The following is a 23,334-nucleotide window of genomic DNA, read 5'->3' as shown; positions in this document are numbered from 1 at the left end:
CCCTAATGTCCTCTTCCATAAAACCCTAACCATAACCCTAATGTCCTCTTCCATAAAACCCTAACCTTAACGCTAACCCTAATCCTAACCCTAACCCTAATGTCCTCTTCCATAAAACCCTAACCCTAACCCTAATGTCCGCTACCATAAAACCCTAACCCTAATGTCCGCTACCATAAAACCCTAACCCAAACCCTAATGTCCCCTAGCATAAAATCCTAACCCTAACCCTATTGTCCTCTTCCATAAAACCCTAACCCTAACCCTAATGTCCTCTAGCATAAAACCCTAACCCTAACCCTAATATCCTCTTCCATAAAACTCTAACCCTAACGTCCTCTTCCATAAAACCCTAACCCTAACCCTAATGTCCTATACCATAAAACCCTAACCCTAACCCTAATGTCCTATACCATAAAACCCTAACCCTAGCCCTAACCCTAATGTCCTCAACTATGAAACCCTAACCCTAACACTAATGTCCTCTGGCATAAAACCCTAACCCTAAACCTAACCCTAATGTCCTCTACCATAAAACCCTAACCCTAACCCTAACCCTAATGTCCTCTACCATAAAACCCTAACCCTAACCCTAATGTCCACTAGCATAAAACACTAACCCTAACCATAACCCTAATGTCCCCTACCATCAAACCCTAACCCTAACCCTAAACCGTAACCCTAATGTCCTCTACCATCAAATCCTAACCCTAACCCTAATGTCCCCTACCATAAAACCCTAACCATAACCCTAATGTCCTCTTCCATAAAACCCTAACCATAACCCTAATGTCCTCTTCCATAAAACCCTAACCTTAACGCTAACCCTAATCCTAACCCTAACCCTAATGTCCTCTTCCATAAAACCCTAACCCTAACCCTAATGTCCGCTACCATAAAACCCTAACCCTAATGTCCTCAACTATGAAACCCTAACCCTAACCCTAATGTCCTCTAGCATAAAAGCCTAACCCTAACCCTAACCCTAATGTCCTCTACCATAAAACCCTAACCCTAACCCTAAACCTAATGATCACTACCATAAAACCCTAACCCTAACCCTAACCCTAACCCTAACACTAAACCTAATGTCCTCTACCATCAAACCCTAACCCTAACCCTAATGTCCTCTTCCATAAAACCCTAACCCTAACCCTAACCCTAATGTCCTCTACCATCAAACCCTAACCCTAACCCTAACCCTAATGTCCCCTACCATCAAACCCTAACCCTAACCCTAAACCGTAACCCTAATGTCCTCTACCATCAAATCCTAACCCTAACCCTAACCCTAATGTCCTCTACCATCAAACCCTAACCCTAATGTCCTCTACCATCAAACCCTAACCCTAATGTTCACTACCATAAAACCCTAACCCTAACCCAAACCCTAACCCTAACGTCCTCTACCATCAAACCCTAACCCTAACCCTAACCCTAATGTCCTCTTCCATAAAACCCTAACCCTAACCCTAACCCTAATGTCCTCTACCATCAAACCCTAACCCTAACCCTAACCCTAACCCTAACCCTAATGTCCTTCACCATCAAAACCTAACCCTAATGTTCTCTACCATAAAACCCTAACCCTAACCCTAACCCTAATGTTCTCTACCATAAAACCCTAACCCTAACCCTAATGTCCGCTACCATAAAACCCTAACCCTAAACCTAAACCTAATGTTCTCTACCATAAAACCCTAACCCTAACCCTAACCCTAATGTTCTCTACCATAAAACCCTAACCCTAACCCTAATGTTCTCTACCATAAAACCCTAACCCTAAACCTAAACCTAATGTTCTCTACCATAAAACCCTAACCCTAACCCTAATGTCCCCTACCATAAAATCCTAACCATAACCCTAATGTCCTCTTCCATAAAACCCTAACCATAGCCCTAATGTCCTCTTCCATAAAACCCTAACCTTAACGCTAACCCTAATCCTAACCCTAACCCTAAAGTCCTCTTCCATAAAACCCTAACCCTAAACCTAATGTCCTCTTCCATAAAACCCTAACCCTAACCCTAATGTCCTCTACCATCAAACCCTAACCCTAAACAAAATGTCCTCTAGCATAAAACGCTAACCCTAACCCTAATGTCCGCTACCATAAAACCCTAATCCTAATGTCCGCTACCATAAAACCCTAACCCTAACCCTAATGTCCCCTACCATAAAACCCTAACCCTAACCCTAATGTCCTCTTCCATAAAACCCTAACCCTAAACCTAATGTCCTCTAGCATAAAACCCTAACCCTAACCCTAATGTCCTCTAGCATAAAACCCTAACCCTAAACCTAATGTCCTATACCATAAAACCCTAACCCTAACCTTAATGTCCTCCACCATAAAACCCTAACCCTAACCCTAATGTCCTCAACTATGAAACCCAAACCCTAACCCTAATGTCCTCTAGCATAAAACCCGAACCCTAACCCTAACCCTAATGTCCTCTAGCATAAAAACCTAACCCTAACCCTAACCCTAATGTCCTCTACCATAAAACCCTAACCCTAACCCTAACCCTAATGTCCTCTAGCATAAAACCCTAACCCTAACCCTAACCCTAATGTCGTCTACCATAAAAACAACCCTAACCCTGACCCTAACCCTAACCCTAATGTCCTCTACCATCAAACCCTAACCATAACCCTAACCCTGACCATAATGTCCTCTTCCATAAAACCCTAACCCTAACCCTAATGTCCTCTAGCATAAAACCCTAACCCTAACCCTAATGTCCTCTTCCATAAAACCCTAACCCTAACCCTAATGACCTCTAGCATAAAACCCTAACCCTAACCCTAATGTCCGCTACCATAAAACCCTAACCCTAATGTTCTCTACCATAAAACCCTAACCCTAACCCTAATGTTCTCCACCATAAAACCCTAACCCTAACACTAACCCTAACCCTAATGTCCTCTACCATCAAACCCAAACCCTAACCCTAATGTCCTCTAGCATAAAACCCTAACCCTAACCCTAACCCTAATGTCCTCTACCATAAAACCCTAACCCTAACCCTAACCCTAACCCTAATGTCCTCTAACATCAAACCCTAACCCTAAACCAAACCCTAACCCTAATGTCCTCTACCATAAAACCATAACCCTAACCCTAACCCTAACCCTAACCCTAATGTCCTCTACCATCAAACCCTAACCCTAACCCTGACCCTAATGTCCTCTTCCATAAAACCCTAACTCTAACCCTAATGTCCTCTAGCATAAAACCCTAACCCTAACCCTAATGTCCTCTTCCATAAAACCCTAAACCTAACCCTAATGTCCTCTAGCATAAAACCCTAACCCTAACCCTAATGTCCTCTAGCATAAAACCCTAACCCTAACCCTAATGTCCTATTCCATAAAACCCTAACCCTAACCCTAATGTCCTCCACCATAAAATCCTAACCCTAACACTAATGTCCTCAACTATAAAACCCTAACCCTAACCCTAATGTCCGCTGCCATAAAACCCTAACCCTAATGTCCTCTAGCATAAAACCCTAACCCTAACCCTAATGTCCTCCACCATAAAACCCTAACCCTAACCCTAATGTCCTCAACTATAAAATCCTAACCCTAACCCTAATGTCCCCTACCATAAAACCCTAACCAGAACCCTAATGTCCTCTTCCATAAAACCCTAACCATAACCCTAATGTCCTCTTCCATAAAACCCTAACCTTAACGCTAACCCTAATCCTAACCCTAACCCTAATGTCCTCTTCCATAAAACCCTAACCCTAACCCTAATGTCCGCTACCATAAAACCCTAACCCTAATGTCCGCTACCATAAAACCCTAACCCAAACCCTAATGTCCCCTAGCATAAAATCCTAACCCTAACCCTATTGTCCTCTTCCATAAAACCCTAACCCTAACCCTAATGTCCTCTAGCATAAAACCCTAACCCTAACCCTAATATCCTCTTCCATAAAACTCTAACCCTAACGTCCTCTTCCATAAAACCCTAACCCTAACCCTAATGTCCTATACCATAAAACCCTAACCCTAACCCTAATGTCCTATACCATAAAACCCTAACCCTAGCCCTAACCCTAATGTCCTCAACTATGAAACCCTAACCCTAACACTAATGTCCTCTGGCATAAAACCCTAACCCTAAACCTAACCCTAATGTCCTCTACCATAAAACCCTAACCCTAACCCTAACCCTAATGTCCTCTACCATAAAACCCTAACCCTAACCCTAATGTCCACTAGCATAAAACACTAACCCTAACCATAACCCTAATGTCCTCTACCATAAAACCCAACCCTAACCCTGACCCTAACCCTAACCCTAATGTCCTCTACCATCAAAACCTAACCCTAACCCTAACCCTAATGTCCTCTTCCGTAAAACCCTAACCCTAACCCTAATGTCCTCTAGCATAAAACCCTAACCCTAACCCTAATGTCCTCTACCATAAAACCATAACCCTAACCCTAATGTCCTCTAGCATAAAACCCTAAACCTAACCCTAATGTCCGCTACCATAAAACCCTAACCCTAACCCTAATGTTCTCTACCATAAAACCCTAACCCTAACCCTAACCCTAATGTTCTCTACCATAAAACCCTAACCCTAACCCTAACCCTAACCCTAATGTCCTCTACCATAAAACCCTAACCCTAACCCTAATGTCCTCTTCCATAAGACCCAAACCCTAACCCTAATGTCCTCTAACATAAAACCCTAACCCTAACCCTAATGTCCTATTCCATAAAACCCTAACCCTAAACCTAATGTCCTCTAGCATAAAACCCTAACCCTAACCCTAATCCTAACCCTAATGTCCTCTACCATAAAACCCTAACCCTAACCCTAACCCTAACCCTAATGTCCTCTAGCATCAAACCCTAACCCTAACCCTAACCCTGACCATAATGTCCTCCTCCATAAAACCCTAACTCTAACCCTAATGTCCTCTAGCATAAAACCCTAACCCTAACCCTAATGTCCTCTTCCATAAAACCGTAAACCTAACCCTAATGTCCTCTAGCATAAAACCCTAACCCTAACCCTAATGTGCTCTTCCATAAAACCCTAACCCTAACCCTAATGTCCTCTAGCATAAAACCCTAACCCTAACTCTAATTTCCTCCACCATAAAACCCTAACCCTAACCCTAATGTCCTCAACTATAAAATCCTAACCCTAACCCTAATGTCCCCTACCATAAAACCCTAACCATAACCCTAATGTCCTCTTCCATAAAACCCTAACCATAACCCTAATGTCCTCTTCCATAAAACCCTAACCTTAACGCTAACCCTAATCCTAACCCTAACCCTAATGTCCTCTTCCATAAAACCCTAACCCTAACCCTAATGTCCTCTTCCATAAAACCCTAACCCTAACCCTAATGTCCTCTTCCATAAAACCCTAACCATAACCCTAATGTCCTCTTCCATAAAACCCTAACCTTAACGCTAACCCTAATCCTAACCCTAACCCTAATGTCCTCTTCCATAAAACCCTAACCCTAACCCTAATGTCCCCTACCATAAAACCCTAACCCTAACCCTAATGTCCTATTCCATAAAACCCTAACCCTAACCCTAATGTCCTCCACCATAAAAACCTAACCCTAACCCTAATGTCCTCAACTATAAAAACCTAACCCTAACCCTAATGTCCGCTGCCATAAAACCCTAACCCTAACCCTAATGTCCTCTAGCATAAAACCCTAACCCTAACCCTAATGTCCTCCACCATAAAACCCTAACCCTAACCCTAATGTCCTCAACTATAAAATCCTAACCCTAACCCTAATGTCCGCTGCCATAAAACCCTAACCCTAACCCTAATGTCCTCAACTATAAAATCCTAACCCTAACCCTAATGTCCGCTGCCATAAAACCCTAACCCTAACCCTAATGTCCTCTTCCATAAAACCCTAACCCTAACCCTAATGTCCTCTAGCATAAAACCCTAACCCTAACCCGAATGTCCTCCACCATAAAACCCTAACCCTAACACTAATGTCCTCAACTATAAAACCCTAACCCTAACCCTAATGTCCGCTGCCATAAAACCCTAACCCTAACCCTAATGTCCTCTAGCATAAAACCCTAACCCTAACCCTAATGTCCTCCACCATAAAACCCTAACCCTAACCCTAATGTCCTCAACTATAAAATCCTAACCCTAACCCTAATGTCCCCTACCATAAAACCCTAACCATAACCCTAATGTCCTCTTCCATAAAACCCTAACCATAACCCTAATGTCCTCTTCCATAAAACCCTAACCTTAACGCTAACCCTAATCCTAACCCTAACCCTAATGTCCTCTTCCATAAAACCCTAACCCTAACCCTAATGTCCGCTACCATAAAACCCTAACCCTAATGTCCTCAACTATGAAACCCTAACCCTAACCCTAATGTCCTCTAGCATAAAAGCCTAACCCTAACCCTAACCCTAATGTCCTCTACCATAAAACCCTAACGCTAACCCTAACACTAATGTCCACTACCATAAAACCCTAACCCTAACCCTAATGTCCTCTACCATAAAACACTAATCCTAACCCTAACCCTAATGTCCTCTACCATAAAACCCAACCCTAACCCTGACCCTAACCCTAACCCTAATGTCCTCTACCATCAAAACCTAAGCCTAACCCTAACCCTAACTCTAATGTTCTCTACCATAAAACCCTAACCCTAACCCTAACCCTAACCCTAATGTCCTCTAGCATAAAACCCTAACCCAAACCCTAATGTCCTCTTCCATAAAACCCAAACCCTAACCCTAATGTCCTCTAGCATAAAACCTTAACCCTAACGCTAATGTCCTATTCCATAAAACCCGAACCCTAACCATAATGTCCTCTAGCATAAAACCCTAACCCTAACCCTAACCCTAACCCTAACCCTAATGTCCTCTACCATAAAACCCTAACCCTAACCCTAACCCTAATGTCCTCTAGCATCAAACCCTAACCCTAACCCTAACCCTGACCCTAATGTCCTCTTCCATAAAACCCAAACTCTAACCCTAATGTCCTCTAGCATAAAACACTAACCCTAACCCTAATGTCCTCTTCCATAAAACCGTAAACCTAACCCTAATGTCCTCCACCATAAAACCCTAACCCTAACCCTAACACTAATGACCTCAACTATAAAACCCTAACCCTAATGTCCGCTGCCATAAAACCCTAACCCTAACCCTAATGTCCTCTAGCATAAAACCCTAACCCTAACCCTAATGTCCTCCACCATAAAACCCTAACCCTAACCCTAATGTCCTCAACTATAAAATCCTAACCCTAACCCTAATGTCCGCTGCCATAAAATCCTAACCCTAACTCTAATGTCCTCTAGCATAAAACCCTAACCCTAACCCTAACCCTAATGTCCTCTACCATAAAACCCTAACCCTAACCCTAACCCTAACCCTAATGTCCTCTTCCATAAAACACTAACCCAAACCCCAATGTCCTCTAGCATAAAACCCGAACCCTAACACTAACCCTAACCCCAATATCCTCTACCATAAAACCCTAACCCTAACCCTAACCCTCACCCGAATGTCCTCTACCATCAAACCCTAACCCTAACCCTAACCCTAACCCTAATGTCCTCGTCCATAAAACCCTAACCCTAACCCTAATGTCCTCTAGCATAAAACCCTAACCCTAACCCTAATGTCCTCAACTATAAAACCCTAACCCTAACACTAACCCTAATGTCCTCTACCATAAAACCCTAACCCTAACCCTAACCCTAACCCTAATGTCCTCTACCATCAAACCCTAACCCTAACCCTGACCCTAATGTCCTCTTCCATAAAACCCTAACTCTAACCCTAATGTCCTCTAGCATAAAACCCTAACCCTAACCCTAATGTCCTATTCCATAAAACCCTAACCCTAACCCTAATGTCCTCCACCATAAAACCCTAACCCTAACCCTAATGTCCTCAACTATAAAACCCTAACCCTAACCCAAATGTCCGCTGCCATAAAACCCTAACCCTAACCCTAATGTCCTCTAGCATAAATCCCTAACCCTAACCCTAATGTCCTCCACCATAAAACCCTAACCCTAACCCTAATGTCCTCAACTATAAAATCCTAACCCTACCCCTAATGTCCGCTGCCATAAAACCCTAACCCTAACCCTAATGTCCTCTAGCATAAAACCTTAACCCTAACCCTAACCCTAATGTCCTCTACCATAAAACCCGAACCCTAACACTAACCCTAATGTCCTCTTCCATAAAACCCTAACCCTAACCCTAATGTCCTCTAGCATAAAACCCTAACCCTAACAATAACCCTAATGTCCTCTACCATAAAACCCTAACCCTAACCCTAACCCTAATGTCCTCTACCATCAAACCCTAACCCTAACCCTAATGTCCTCTTCCATAAAACCCTAACCCTAACCCTAATGTCCTCTAGCATAAAACCCTAACCCTAACCCTAATGTCCTCCACCATAAAACCCTAACCCTAACCCTAATGTCCTCCACCATAAAACCCTAACCCTAACCCTAATGTCCTCTAGCATAAAACCCTAACCCTAACCCTAACCCTAATGTCCTCTACCATAAAACCCTAACCCTAACCCTAACCCTAATGTCCTCTTCCATAAAACCCTAACCCTAACCCTAATGTCCTCTAGCATAAAACCCTAACCCTAACACTAACCCTAATGTCCTCTACCATAAAACCCTAACCCTAACCCTAACCCTAATGTCCTTTTCCATAAAACCCTAACCCTAACCCTAATGTCCTCTAGCATAAAACCCTAACCCTAACCCTAACCCTAATGTCCGCTGCCATAAAACCCTAACCCTAACCCTAATGTCCTCTAGCATAAAACCCTAACCCTAACCCTAACCCTAATGTCCTCTACCATAAAACCCTAACCCTAACCCTAACCCTAATGTCCTCTTCCATAAAACCCTAACCCTAACCCTAATGTCCTCTAGCATAAAACCCTAACCCTAACCCTAACCCTAATGTCCTCTACCATAAAACCCTAACCCTAATGTCCTCTACCATCAAACCCTAACCCTAACCCTAATGTCCTCTTCCATAAAACCCTAACCCTAACCCTAATGTCCTCTAGCATAAAACCCTAACCCTAACCCTAATGTCCTCAACTATAAAACCTTAACCCTAACCCTAATGTCCTCAACTATAAAACCCTAACCCTAACCCTAATGTCCTCTAGAATAAAACCCTAACCCTAACCCTAACCCTAATGTCCTCTTACATAAAACCCTAACCCTAACCCTAATGTCCTCTAGCATAAAACCCTCACCCTAACCCTAATGTCCTCTTCCATAAAACCCAAACCCTAACCCTAATGTCCTCTAGCATAAAACCCTAACCCTAACCCTAATGTCCTATTCCATAAAACCCTAAACCTAACCCTAATGTCCTCTAGCATAAAACCCTAACCCTAATCCTAACCCTAACCCTAATGTCCTCTACCATAAAACCCTAACCCTAACCCTAACCCTAACCCTAATGTCCTCTAGCATCAAACCCTAACCCTAACCCTAACCCTGACCCTAATGTCCTCTTCCATAAATCCCGAACTCTAACCCTAATGTCCTCTAGCATAAAACGCTAACCCTAACCCTAATGTCCTCTTCCATAAAACCGTAAACCTAACCCTAATGTCCTCTAGCATAAAACCCTTACCCTAACCCTAATGTCCTCTTCCATAAAACCCTAACCCTAACGCTAATGTCCTCTAGCATAAAACCCTAACCCTAACCCTAATGTCCTATTCCATAAAACCCTAACCCTAACCCTAATGTCCTCCACCATAAAACCCTAACCCTAACCCTAACCCTAACCCTAACACTAATGTCCTCAACTATAAAACCCTAACCCTAACCCTAATGTCCGCTGCCATAAAACCCTAACCCTAACCCTAATGTCCTCTAGCATAAAACCCTAACTCTAACCCTAATGTCCTCCACCATAAAACCCTAACCCTAACCCTAATGTCCTCAACTATAAAATCCTAACCCTAACCCTTATGTCCGCTGCCATAAAACCCTAACCCTAACTCTAATGTCCTCTAGCATAAAACACTAACCCTAACCCTAACCCTAATGTCCTCTACCATAAAACCCTAACCCTAACCCTAACCCTAATGTCCTCTTCCATAAAACCCTAACCCAAACCCCAATGTCCTCTAGCATAAAACCCGAACCCTAACCCTAACCCTAATGTCCTCTACCATAAAACCCTAACCCTAACCCTAACCCTAATGTCCTCTACCATCAAACCCTAACCCTAACCCTAACCCTAACCCTAACCCTAATGTCCTCGTCCATAAAACCCTAACCCTAACCCTAATGTCCTCTAGCATAAAACCCTAACCCTTACCCTAATGTCCTCAACTATAAAACCCTAACCCTAACCCTAATGTCCTCTAGCATAAAACCCTAACCCTAACCCTAACCCTAATGTCCTCTACCATAAAACCCTAACCCTAACCCTAACCCTAACCCTAACCCTAATGTCCTCTACCATCAAACCCTAACCCTAACCCTAACCCTGACCCTAATGTCCTCTTCCATAAAACCCTAACTCTAACCCTAATGTCCCCTACCATAAAACCCTAACCATAACCCTAATGTCCTCTTCCATAAAACCCTAACCATAACCCTAATGTCCTCTTCCATAAAACCCTAACCTTAATGCTAACCCTAATCCTAACCCTAACCCTAATGTCCTCTTCCATAAAACCCTAACCCTAACCCTAATGTCCGCTACCATAAAACCCTAACCCTAATGTCGGCTACCATAAAACCCTAACCCAAACCCTAATGTCCCCTACCATAAAACCCTAACCCTAACCCTATTGTCCTCCTCCATAAAACCCTAACCCTAACCCTAATGTCCTCTAGCATAAAACCCTAACCCTAACCCTAATATCCTCTTCCATAAAACCCTAACCCTAACCCTAATGTCCTCAACTATAAAACCCTAAACCTAACCCTAATGTCCGCTGCCATAAATCCCTAACCCTAACCCTAATGTCCTCTAGCATAAAACCCTAACCCTAACCCTAATGTCCTCCACCATAAAACCCTAACCCTAACACTAATGTCCTCAACTATAAAACCCTAACCCTAACCCTAATGTCCGCTGCCATAAAACCCTAACCCTAACCCTCATGTCCTCTAGCATAAAACCCTAACCCTAACCCTAATGTCCTCCACCATAAAACCCTAACCCTAACCCTAATGTCCTCAACTATAAAATCCTAACCCTAACCCTAATGTCCCCTACCATAAAACCCTAACCATAACCCTAATGTCCTCTTCCATAAAACCCTAACCATAACCCTAATGTCCTCTTCCATAAAACCCTAACCTTAATGCTAACCCTAATCCTAACCCTAACCCTAATGTCCTCTTCCATAAAACCCTAACCCTAACCCTAATGTCCGCTACCATAAAACCCTAACCCTAATGTCCGCTACCATAAAACCCTAACACAAACCCTAATGTCCCCTACCATAAAACCCTAACCCTAACCCTATTGTCCTCTTCCATAAAACCCTAACCCTAACCCTAATGTCCTCTAGCATAAAACCCTAACCCTAACCCTAATATCCTCTTCCATAAAACCCTAACCCTAACCCTAATGTCCTCTTCCATAAAACCCTAACCTTAATGCTAACCCTAATCCTAACCCTAACCCTAATGTCCTCTTCCATAAAACCCTAACCCTAACCCTAATATCCTCTTCCATAAAACCCTAACCCTAACCCTAATGTCCTCTTCCATAAAACCCTAACCCTAACCCTAATGTCCTATACCATAAAACCCTAACCCTAACCCTAATGTCCTCCACCATAAAACCCTAACCCTAACCCTAATGTCCTCAACTATGAAACCCTAACCCTAACCCTAATGTCCTCTAGCATAAAAGCCTAACCCTAACCTTAACCCTAATGTCCTCTACCATAAAACCCTAACCCTAACCCTAACCCTAATGTCCTCTACCATAAAACCCTAACCCTAACCCTAATGTCCTCTACCATAAAACACTAACCCTAACCCTAACCCTAATGTCCTCTACCATAAAACCCAACCCTAACCCTGACCCTAACCCTACCCCTAATGTCCTCTACCATCAAAACCTAACCCTAACCCTAACCCTAACCCTAATGTCCTCTTCCATAAAACCCTAACCCTAACCCTAATGTCCTCTAGCATAAAACCCTAACCCTAACCCTAATGTCCTCTTCCATAAAACCATAAACCTAACCCTAATGTCCTCTAGCATAAAACCCTAACCCTAACCCTAATGTCCGCTACCATAAAACCCTAACCCTAACCCTAATGTCCTCTACCATAAAACCCTAACCCTAACCCTAACCCTAATGTTCTCTACCATAAAACCCTAACCCTAACCCTAACAATAACCCTAATGTCCTCTAGCATAAAACCCTTACCCTAACCCTAATGTCCTCTTCCATAAAACCCAAACCCTAACCCTAATGTCCTCTAGCATAAAACCCTAACCCTAACCCTAATGTCCTATTCCATAAAACCCAAACCCTAACCCTAATGTCCTCTAGCATAAAACCCTAACCCTAACCCTAACCCTAACCCTAATGTCCTCCACCTTAAAACCCTAACCCTAACACTAATGTCCTCAACTATAAAACCCTAACCCTAACCCTAATATCCGCTGCCATAAAACCCTAACCCTAACCCTAATGTCCTCTAGCATAAAACCCTAACCCAAACCCTAATGTCCTCCACCATAAAACCCTAACCCTAACCCTAATGTCCTCAACTATAAAATCCTAACCCTAACCCTAATGTCCGCTGCCATAAAACCCTAACCCTAACCCTAATGTCCTCTAACATAAAACCCTAACCCTAACCCTAACCCTAATGTCCTCTACCATAAAACCCTAACCCTAACCCTAACCCTAACCCTAATGTCCTCTTCCATAAAACCCTAACCCTAACCCTAATGTCCTCTAGCATAAAAGCCTAACCCTAACCCTAACCCTAACCCTAATGTCCTCCACCATAAAACCCTAACCCTAACCCTAACACTAATGACCTCAACTATAAAACCCTAACCCTAATGTCCGCTGCCATAAAACCCTAACCCTAACCCTAATGTCCTCTAGCATAAAACCCTAACCCTAACCCTAATGTCCTCCACCATAAAACCCTAACCCTAACCCTAATGTCCTCAACTATAAAATCCTAACCCTAACCCTAATGTCCGCTGCCATAAAATCCTAACCCTAACTCTAATGTCCTCTAGCATAAAACCCTAACCCTAACCCTAACCCTAATGTCCTCTACCATAAAACCCTAACCCTAACCCTAACCCTAACCCTAATGTCCTCTTCCATAAAACACTAACCCAAACCCCAATGTCCTCTAGCATAAAACCCGAACCCTAACCCTAACCCTAACCCCAATGTCCTCTACCATAAAACCCTAACCCTAACCCTAACCCTCACCCGAATGTCCTCTACCATCAAACCCTAACCCTAACCCTAACCCTAACCCTAATGTCCTCGTCCATAAAACCCTAACCCTAACCCTAATGTCCTCTAGCATAAAACCCTAACCCTAACCCTAATGTCCTCAACTATAAAACCCTAACCCTAACCCTAACCCTAATGTCCTCTAGCATAAAAGCCTAACCCTAACCCTAACCCTAACCCTAATGTCCTCCACCATAAAACCCTAACCCTAACCCTAACACTAATGACCTCAACTATAAAACCCTAACCCTAATGTCCGCTGCCATAAAACCCTAACCCTAACCCTAATGTCCTCTAGCATAAAACCCTAACCCTAACCCTAATGTCCTCCACCATAAAACCCTAACCCTAACCCTAATGTCCTCAACTATAAAATCCTAACCCTAACCCTAATGTCCGCTGCCATAAAATCCTAACCCTAACTCTAATGTCCTCTAGCATAAAACCCTAACCCTAACCCTAACCCTAATGTCCTCTACCATAAAACCCTAACCCTAACCCTAACCCTAACCCTAATGTCCTCTTCCATAAAACACTAACCCAAACCCCAATGTCCTCTAGCATAAAACCCGAACCCTAACCCTAACCCTAACCGCAATGTCCTCTACCATAAAACCCTAACCCTAACCCTAAACCTCACCCGAATGTCCTCTACCATCAAACCCTAACCCTAACCCTAACCCTAACCCTAATGTCCTCGTCCATAAAACCCTAACCCTAACCCTAATGTCCTCTAGCATAAAACCCTAACCCTAACCCTAATGTCCTCAACTATAAAACCCTAACCCTAACACTAACCCTAATGTCCTCTACCATAAAACCCTAACCCTAACCCTAACCCTAACCCTAATGTCCTCTACCATCAAACCCTAACCGTAACCCTGACCCTAATGTCCTCTTCCATAAAACCCTAACTCTAACCCTAATGTCCTCTAGCATAAAACCCTAACCCTAACCCTAATGTCCTATTCCATAAAACCCTAACCCTAACCCTAATGTCCTCCACCATAAAACCCTAACCCTAACCCTAATGTCCTCAACTATAAAACCCTAACCCTAACCCAAATGTCCGCTGCCATAAAACCCTAACCCTAACCCTAATGTCCTCTAGCATAAATCCCTAACCCTAACCCTAATGTCCTCCACCATAAAACCCTAACCCTAACCCTAATGTCCTCAACTACAAAATCCTAACCCTACCCCTAATGTCCGCTGCCATAAAACCCTAACCCTAACCCTAATGTCCTCTAGCATAAAACCCTAACCCTAACCCTAACCCTAATGTCCTCTACCATAAAACCCTAACCCTAACACTAACCCTAATGTCCTCTTCCATAAAACCCTAACCCTAACCCTAATGTCCTCTAGCATAAAACCCTAACCCTAACAATAACCCTAATGTCCTCTACCATAAAACCCTAACCCTAACCCTAACCCTAATGTCCTCTACCATCAAACCCTAACCCTAACCCTAATGTCCTCTTCCATAAAACCCTAACCCTAACCCTAATGTCCTCTAGCATAAAACCCTAACCCTAACCCTAATGTCCTCCACCATAAAACCCTAACCCTAACCCTAATGTCCTCCAGCATAAAACCCTAACCCTAACCCTAATGTCCTCTAGCATAAAACCCTAACCCTAACCCTAACCCTAATGTCCTCTACCATAAAACCCTAACCCTAACCCTAACCCTAATGTCCTCTTCCATAAAACCCTAACCCTAACCCTAATGTCCTCTAGCATAAAACCCTAACCCTAACCCTAACCCTAATGTCCTCTACCATAAAACCCTAACCCTAACCCTAACACTAATGTCCTCTTCCATAAAACCCTAACCCTAACCCTAATGTCCTCTAGCATAAAACCCTAACCCTAACCCTAACCCTAATGTCCGCTGCCATAAAACCCTAACCCTAACCCTAATGTCCTCTAGCATAAAACCCTAACCCTAACCCTAACCCTAATGTCCTCTACCATAAAACCCTAACCCTAACCCTAATGTCCTCTTCCATAAAACCCTAACCCTAACCCTAATGTCCTGTAGCATAAAACCCTAACCCTAACCCTAACCCTAATGTCCTCTACCATAAAACCCTAACCCTAACCCTAACCCTAATGTCCTCTACCATCAAACCCTAACCCTAACCCTAATGTCCTCTTCCATAAAACCCTAACCCTAAAACTAATGTCCTCTAGCATAAAACCCTAACCCTAACCCTAATGTCCTCAACTATAAAACCTTAACCCTAACCCTAATGTCCTCAACTATAAAACCCTAACCCTAACCCTAATGTCCTCTAGAATAAAACCCTAACCCTAACCCTAACCCTAATGTCCTCTTACATAAAACCCTAACCCTAACCCTAATGTCCTCTAGCATAAAACCCTAACCCTAACCCTAATGTCCTCTTCCATAAAACCCAAACCCTAACCCTAATGTCCTCTAGCATAAAACCCTAACCCTAACCCTAATGTCCTATTCCATAAAACCCTAAACCTAACCCTAATGTCCTCTAGCATAAAACCCTAACCCTAATCCTAACCCTAACCCTAATGTCCTCTACCATAAAACCCTAACCCTAACCCTAACCCTAACCCTAATGTCCTCTAGCATCAAACCCTAACCCTAACCCTAACCCTGACCCTAATGTCCTCTTCCATAAAACCCGAACTCTAACCCTAATGTCCTCTAGCATAAAACGCTAACCCTAACCCTAATGTCCTCTTCCATAAAACCGTAAACCTAACCCTAATGTCCTCTAGCATAAAACCCTTACCCTAACCCTAATGTCCTCTTCCATAAAACCCTAACCCTAACGCTAATGTCCTCTAGCATAAAACCCTAACCCTAACCCTAATGTCCTATTCCATAAAACCCTAACCCTAACCCTAATGTCCTCCACCATAAAACCCTAACCCTAACCCTAACCCTAACCCTAACACTAATGTCCTCAACTATAAAACCCTAACCCTAACCCTAATGTCCGCTGCCATAAAACCCTAACCCTAACCCTAATGTCCTCTAGCATAAAACCCTAACTCTAACCCTAATGTCCTCCACCATAAAACCCTAACCCTAACCCTAATGTCCTCAACTATAAAATCCTAACCCTAACCCTTATGTCCGCTGCCATAAAACCCTAACCCTAACTCTAATGTCCTCTAGCATAAAACACTAACCCTAACCCTAACCCTAATGTCCTCTACCATAAAACCCTAACCCTAACCCTAACCCTAACCCTAATGTCCTCTTCCATAAAACCCTAACCCAAACCCCAATGTCCTCTAGCATAAAACCCGAACCCTAACCCTAACCCTAATGTCCTCTACCATCAAACCCTAACCCTAACCCTAACCCTAACCCTAATGTCCTCGTCCATAAAACCCTAACCCTAACCCTAATGTCCTCTAGCATAAAACCCTAACCCTTACCCTAATGTCCTCAACTATAAAACCCTAACCCTAACCCTAATGTCCTCTAGCATAAAACCCTAACCCTAACCCTAACCCTAATGTCCTCTACCATAAAACCCTAACCCTAACCCTAACCCTAACCCTAACCCTAATGTCCTCTACCATCAAACCCTAACCCTAACCCTAACCCTGACCCTAATGTCCTCTTCCATAAAACCCTAACTCTAACCCTAATGTCCCCTACCATAAAACCCTAACCATAACCCTAATGTCCTCTTCCATAAAACCCTAACCATAACCCTAATGTCCTCTTCCATAAAACCCTAACCTTAATGCTAACCCTAATCCTAACCCTAACCCTAATGTCCTCTTCCATAAAACCCTAACCCTAACCCTAATGTCCGCTACCATAAAACCCTAACCCTAATGTCGGCTACCATAAAACCCTAACCCAAACCCTATTGTCCCCTACCATAAAACCCTAACCCTAACCCTATTGTCCTCTTCCATAAAACCCTAACCCTAACCCTAATGTCCTCTAGCATAAAACCCTAACCCTAACCCTAATATCCTCTTCCATAAAACCCTAACCCTAACCCTAATGTCCTCAACTATAAAACCCTAACCCTAACCCTAATGTCCGCTGCCATAAATCCCTAACCCTAACCCTAATGTCCTCTAGCATAAAACCCTAACCCTAACCCTAATGTCCTCCACCATAAAACCCTAACCCTAACCCTAATGTCCTCAACTATAAAATCCTAACCCTAACCCTAATGTCCGCTGCCATAAAACCCTAACCCTAACCCTAATGTCCTCAACTATAAAATCCTAACCCTAACCCTAATGTCCGCTGCCATAAAACCCTAACCCTAACCCTAATGTCCTCTTCCATAAAACCTTAACCCTAACCCTAATGTCCTCTAGCATAAAACCCTAACCCTAACCCTAATGTCCTCCACCATAAAACCCTAACCCTAACACTAATGTCCTCAACTATAAAACCCTAAGCCTAACCCTAATGTCCGCTGCCATAAAACCCTAACCCTAACCCTCATGTCCTCTAGCATAAAACCCTAACCCTAACCCTAATGTCCTCCACCATAAAACCCTAACCCTAACCCTAATGTCCTCAACTATAAAATCCTAACCCTAACCCTAATGTCCCCTACCATAAAACCCTAACCATAACCCTAATGTCCTCTTCCATAAAACCCTAACCATAACCCTAATGTCCTCTTCCATAAAACCCTAACCTTAATGCTAACCCTAATCCTAACCCTAACCCTAATGTCCTCTTCCATAAAACCCTAACCCTAACCCTAATGTCCGCTACCATAAAACCCTAACCCTAATGTCCGCTACCATAAAACCCTAACACAAACCCTAATGTCCCCTACCATAAAACCCTAACCCTAACCCTATTGTGCTCTTCCATAAAACCCTAACCCTAACCCTAATGTCCTCTAGCATAAAACCCTAACCCTAACCCTAATATCCTCTTCCATAAAACCCTAACCCTAACCCTAATGTCCTCTTCCATAAAACCCTAACCCTAACCCTAATGTCCTATACCATAAAACCCTAACCCTAACCCTAATGTCCTCCACCATAAAACCCTAACCCTAACCCTAATGTCCTCAACTATGAAACCCTAACCCTAACCCTAATGTCCTCTAGCATAAAAGCCTAACCCTAACCCTAACCCTAATGTCCTCTACCATAAAACCCTAACCCTAACCCTAACCCTAATGTCCTCTACCATAAAACCCTAACCCTAACCCTAATGTCCTCTACCATAAAACACTAACCCTAACCCTAACCCTAATGTCCTCTACCATAAAACCCAACCCTAACCCTGACCCTAACCCTAACCCTAATGTCCTCTACCATAAAACCCTAACCCTAACCCTAATGTCCTCTAGCATAAAACCCTAACCCTAACCCTAATGTCCTCTTCCATAAAACCATAAACCTAACCCTAATGTCCTCTAGCATAAAACCCTAACCCTAACCCTAATGTCCGCTACCATAAAACCCTAACCCTAACCCTAATGTCCTCTACCATAAAACCCTAACCCTAACCCTAACCCTAATGTTCTCTACCATAAAACCCTAACCCTAACCCTAACCCTAACCCTAATGTCCTCTAGCATAAAACCCTTACCCTAACCCTAATGTCCTCTTCCATAAAACCCAAACCCTAACCCTAATGTCCTCTAGCATAAAACCCTAACCCTAACCCTAATGTCCTATTCCATAAAACCCTAACCCTAACCCTAATGTCCTCTAGCATAAAACCCTAACCCTAACCCTAACCCTAACCCTAATGTCCTCCACCTTAAAACCCTAACCCTAACACTAATGTCCTCAACTATAAAACCCTAACCCTAACCCTAATGTCCGCTGCCATAAAACCCTAACCCTAACCCTAATGTCCTCTAGCATAAAACCCTAACCCTAACCCTAATATCCTCCACCATAAAACCCTAACCCTAACCCTAATGTCCTCAACTATAAAATCCTAACCCTAACCCTAATGTCCGCTGCCATAAAACCCTAACCCTAACCCTAATGTCCTCTACCATCAAACCCTAACCCTAACCCTAACCCTAATGTCCTCTACCATCAAACCCTAACCCTAACCCTAATGTCCTCTTCCATAAAACCCTAACCCTAACCCTAATGTCCTCTAGCATAAAACCCTAACCCTAACCCTAATGTCCTCAACTATAAAACCTTAACCCTAACCCTAATGTCCTCAACTATAAAACCCTAACCCTAACCCTAATGTCCTCTAGCATAAAACCCTAACCCTAACCCTAACCCTAATGTCCTCTTCCATAAAACCCTAACCCTAACCCTAATGTCCTCTAGCATAAAACCCTAACCCTAACCCTAATGTCCTCTACCATCAAACCCTAACCCTAACCCTAACCCTGACCCTAACCCTAACCCTAATGTCCTCTTCCATAATGCCAAGCATGAGGCAGAACAGGAGGGGGCCATTCAGCCCATTGCTGGCCATGCTGGCTCTTCCGTAGAGGCATCGGATTTATCCCCCCTCCCCACCCCCTTCCCTCCTCCCACTCCCCCCCCCTGTAAACCCAGGGCCAGTTTTCCCCCCGCAAAGTATTTATCCATTTCCCATTTTTGGAGAGTTCCCTTTCATGGTGCTGAGATCAGAATGAAGGAGTCACGAATGTCTTGCTGCAATCCTACGGGTGGGGGGTGTTGGGCGGCCGCATGCGTAGGACCCGAGGAGGATCCCTCAGTGACAATTTCCAGAAGGGCGGGAAACTGGGAGTGGAGAAGTTTACTGAGCGGGTAGGTAAACCACGGTACAGTTGGTATTGAGGAACAGGGAGACATGCCAAAGCTGTTAACCTTGCACTCATCAGGCCACTTCGCAAGGATACCAATAGAAGGGGTAAATGACAACAATGAATACTGCTTGAGAAGAGAGTGCACTCTCTTCACATCAAGTGCAAATTGTTGTTTCTCCCTCAGCGTCGTCGCTAAAATTGTCGCTTTCCTCTGGTGATTGGCATTCTTGCAAAGAAGTCCTGATGAGTGCAAATCGAAAAGCTCCGACGTGTCTCTTTTTCTGATGGAAGGGGAGGCAGGGCAGAAACCATTGGTCCTGGTGGGGGGGTCCTCTGGGTCTATACTCGATGGAGTTTAGAAGGATGAGGCGGGGGGATCTGATTGAAACTTGCAGAATACTGAAAGGCCTGGATAGAGAGTGGGACGTGGGGAAGATGTTTCCATGAGTAGGAGAGACCAGGACCCGAGGGGCACAGCCTCAGTGTAGAGGGAAGACCTTTTAGAACAGAGATGAGGGAGAAACTTCTTTAGCCAGAGAGAGTGGTGAATCTATGGAATTCATTGCCACAGAAGGCTGTGGAGGCCAGGCCATTGAGTGTATTTAAGACCGAGATAGATAGGTTCTTGATGGGTAAGGGGATCAAAGGTGACGGGGAGAAGGCGGGAGAATGGGGTTGAGAAACTTTATCAGCCACGATTGAATGGTGGAGCAGACTCGATGGGCCGAATGGCCTACTTTCTGCTCCTATGGCCCTTATGATCTGGTGGGTCGGATTTGGGGCTGGGTAGGGGTGGGTGGTGTGTCGTACCTGAACGAGGGTGCAGCAATTCAGAGGTCAGGTACAGCATGGGGTTAGATACAGAGCAAAGCTCCCTCAAAGCTCTGTAGTTGGGTTATTGGGGGAGGTCAATTCACACATTTCTTGTTGGTTGGGAGGTGGGGGGTTGCGAGGGGGATTTGGGGTTGACAGACTGAAGGCGGGGCTGAGGGCGCACTTGCTCCCTGCCTGCCCGGGGCCTATAAGGCCTCAATCTAGGCCTCAGGCCTGGGGCCTAAGGTAGCAGCATCTGAAGAGGGGGTACCCACCGTGAGCAGCAGCGGGTGCTGGAAGCAGTAAGTGTCATTAGTGACAGCCTGGTGTCCGGTGAAGATCCTGGCCCCTTCCCCGATTTTGACCCTAGGCATGTGCCTCTCGGAATCGAGCTTGACATCGTAGGTCAAGTTGGCTCGGAGTTCACCTGTGTGAGCGAGAGGTGGAAGGTCAGTTGGTCAGAAAATGTCTAACCGCAGCGGAAGTCGCAGAGGGTCAGTGCCGAGGGTGCGCCCGCACTGTCGGAGGGTCAGTGCTGAGGAGCGCCCGCACTGTCGGAGGGTCAGTACTGAGGGAGCGCCGCACTGTCGGAGGGTCAGCGCTGAGGGAGCGCCGCACTGTCGGAGGGTCAGTGCTGAGGGAGCGCCTGAACTGCCGGAGGGTCAGTGCTGAGGGAGCGCCGCACTGTCGGAGGGGTCAGTGCTGAGGGAGAACCGCACTGTCGGAGGGTCAGTGCTGAGGGAGCGCCCGCACTGTGGGAAGGTCAGCGCTGAGGGAGCGCCGCACTGTTGGAGGGTCAGTGCTGAGGGAGCGCCGCATTGTCAGAGGGGTCAGCGCTGAGGGAGCTCCGCACTGTCGGAGGGTCAGTGCTGAGGGAGCGCCGCACTGTGGGAGGGTCAGTGCTGAGGGAGCGCCGCACTGTCGGAGGGTCAGCGCTGAGGGAGCGCCGCACTGTCGGAGGGTCAGTGCTGAGGGAGCGCCGCACTGTCGGAGGGTCAGCGCTGAGGGAGCGCCGCACTGTCGGAGGGTCAGTGCTGAGGGAGCTCCGCACTGTCGGGGAAGGGGGAGCAGAGATCGAGAACCACACAGATTGCTGAGGGTGGCGAGAGTTTGCAATGACCGGGTGAGGTACCTTTATTGGCAGACGTGGCCAGAGACACATTGAAACAGACGGACAGGTTGCTCACAGCCGTCTGCAGGTCCACAGCGCTCCCAGGACAGACGAACGTCCACAAGGCGATCTCTTCAGGGCTGTGTGTCACACTGGCCGTCACATTGATCACTGGTCTCGACCTGGGGATAGAACGGCCGGAATCACCCACACAAACTCACACTAATTCACACACAACCCACAGAAAAGACAGGGCCAGGAGAAGGCCATTCAGCCCCTCTCGGTCCCTGTTACACAGGAACAGGAGGAGGCCATTCAGCCCCTTCTCGAGCCTGTTACACAGGAACAGGAGGAGGCCATTCAGCCCCTCTCCAGCCTGTTACACAGGAACAGGAGGAGGCCCATTCAGCCCCTTCTCGAGCCTGTCACACAGGAACAGGTGGAGGCCATTCAGCCCCTTCTCGAGCCTGATACACAGTAACAGGGGGGTGGGGGACATTCAGCGTCAGACCTCAGTTGGAGGATTGTGCACAGTTCAGGGTGTCCACACCATCGGAAGGGTGTGAACACACTGGAGAGCGCGGGGAAGAGGTTAACCTGTGGAGGTGCTGTCCTTAGGTTCCAGGAAGGCGTTTGGACAAGGAGACAGGTCAAGCGTTTGTTTAAGGCAAATGAGGGGCTCAGGATGTAAGGGCGGCAAGGTGTTCACAGGGATAGAGGGTGGGCTGGTGAACAGGAGACCGAGAGTAGGTATAAGTGGGTCATTCTCGGGTTGGGGGATAGGGTGATGAGCCGAGGGGCACAGGGATCAGCGCTGGGGACTCAAACCCTTCCCAATCTCACTACCCCCTCCAAATCCCTCCGGCCGACGCGCACCCACCTCACCTCCCTCTGTCTCAAACTGTATCTGCCGCTCGCCTGCCCACCCTCCCAGGCTGGTAGCGCCCTGATGCCAGGGGACTGGCATCGTCCTCACCGTCTACCCACACCCTGAGGCACAGGGGTACACAGGGGGGGGGTACCCAGGCTTCTACCCAACACCCCTAATCACACCCCCTACTCACCACCCCCTACCCCACCCCCCCCATGATACCAGCTTCACTCGCCCTCCTGGTGCCCATTCCCCAGGGTTTGGGTAACCACC

At 45.3% G+C, this 23,334-nt stretch overlaps 1 pseudogene across 1 annotated transcript in view; it reads right to left on the bottom strand.

Moving 5' to 3' along the window:
• LOC144676843 (integrin alpha-X-like) overlaps positions 1 to 23,334 on the bottom strand; it is a 57,920-nt pseudogene that overhangs the window by 10,351 nt on the left and 24,235 nt on the right. The window contains exons 12-13 of the transcript XR_013575437.1: positions 22,212 to 22,372; positions 21,355 to 21,506 (exon numbers count right to left, since the gene is read on the bottom strand). The product of XR_013575437.1 is annotated as an integrin alpha-X-like (transcript). The remainder of the gene's footprint in view (positions 1 to 21,354; positions 21,507 to 22,211; positions 22,373 to 23,334) is intronic.

Source organism: Cetorhinus maximus, unplaced genomic scaffold (assembly GCF_964194155.1).
Source record: "Cetorhinus maximus unplaced genomic scaffold, sCetMax3.hap1.1 HAP1_SCAFFOLD_1998, whole genome shotgun sequence".
NCBI lineage: Eukaryota > Metazoa > Chordata > Chondrichthyes > Lamniformes > Cetorhinidae > Cetorhinus > Cetorhinus maximus.
This window is presented reverse-complemented; position numbering and strand designations above follow the sequence as displayed.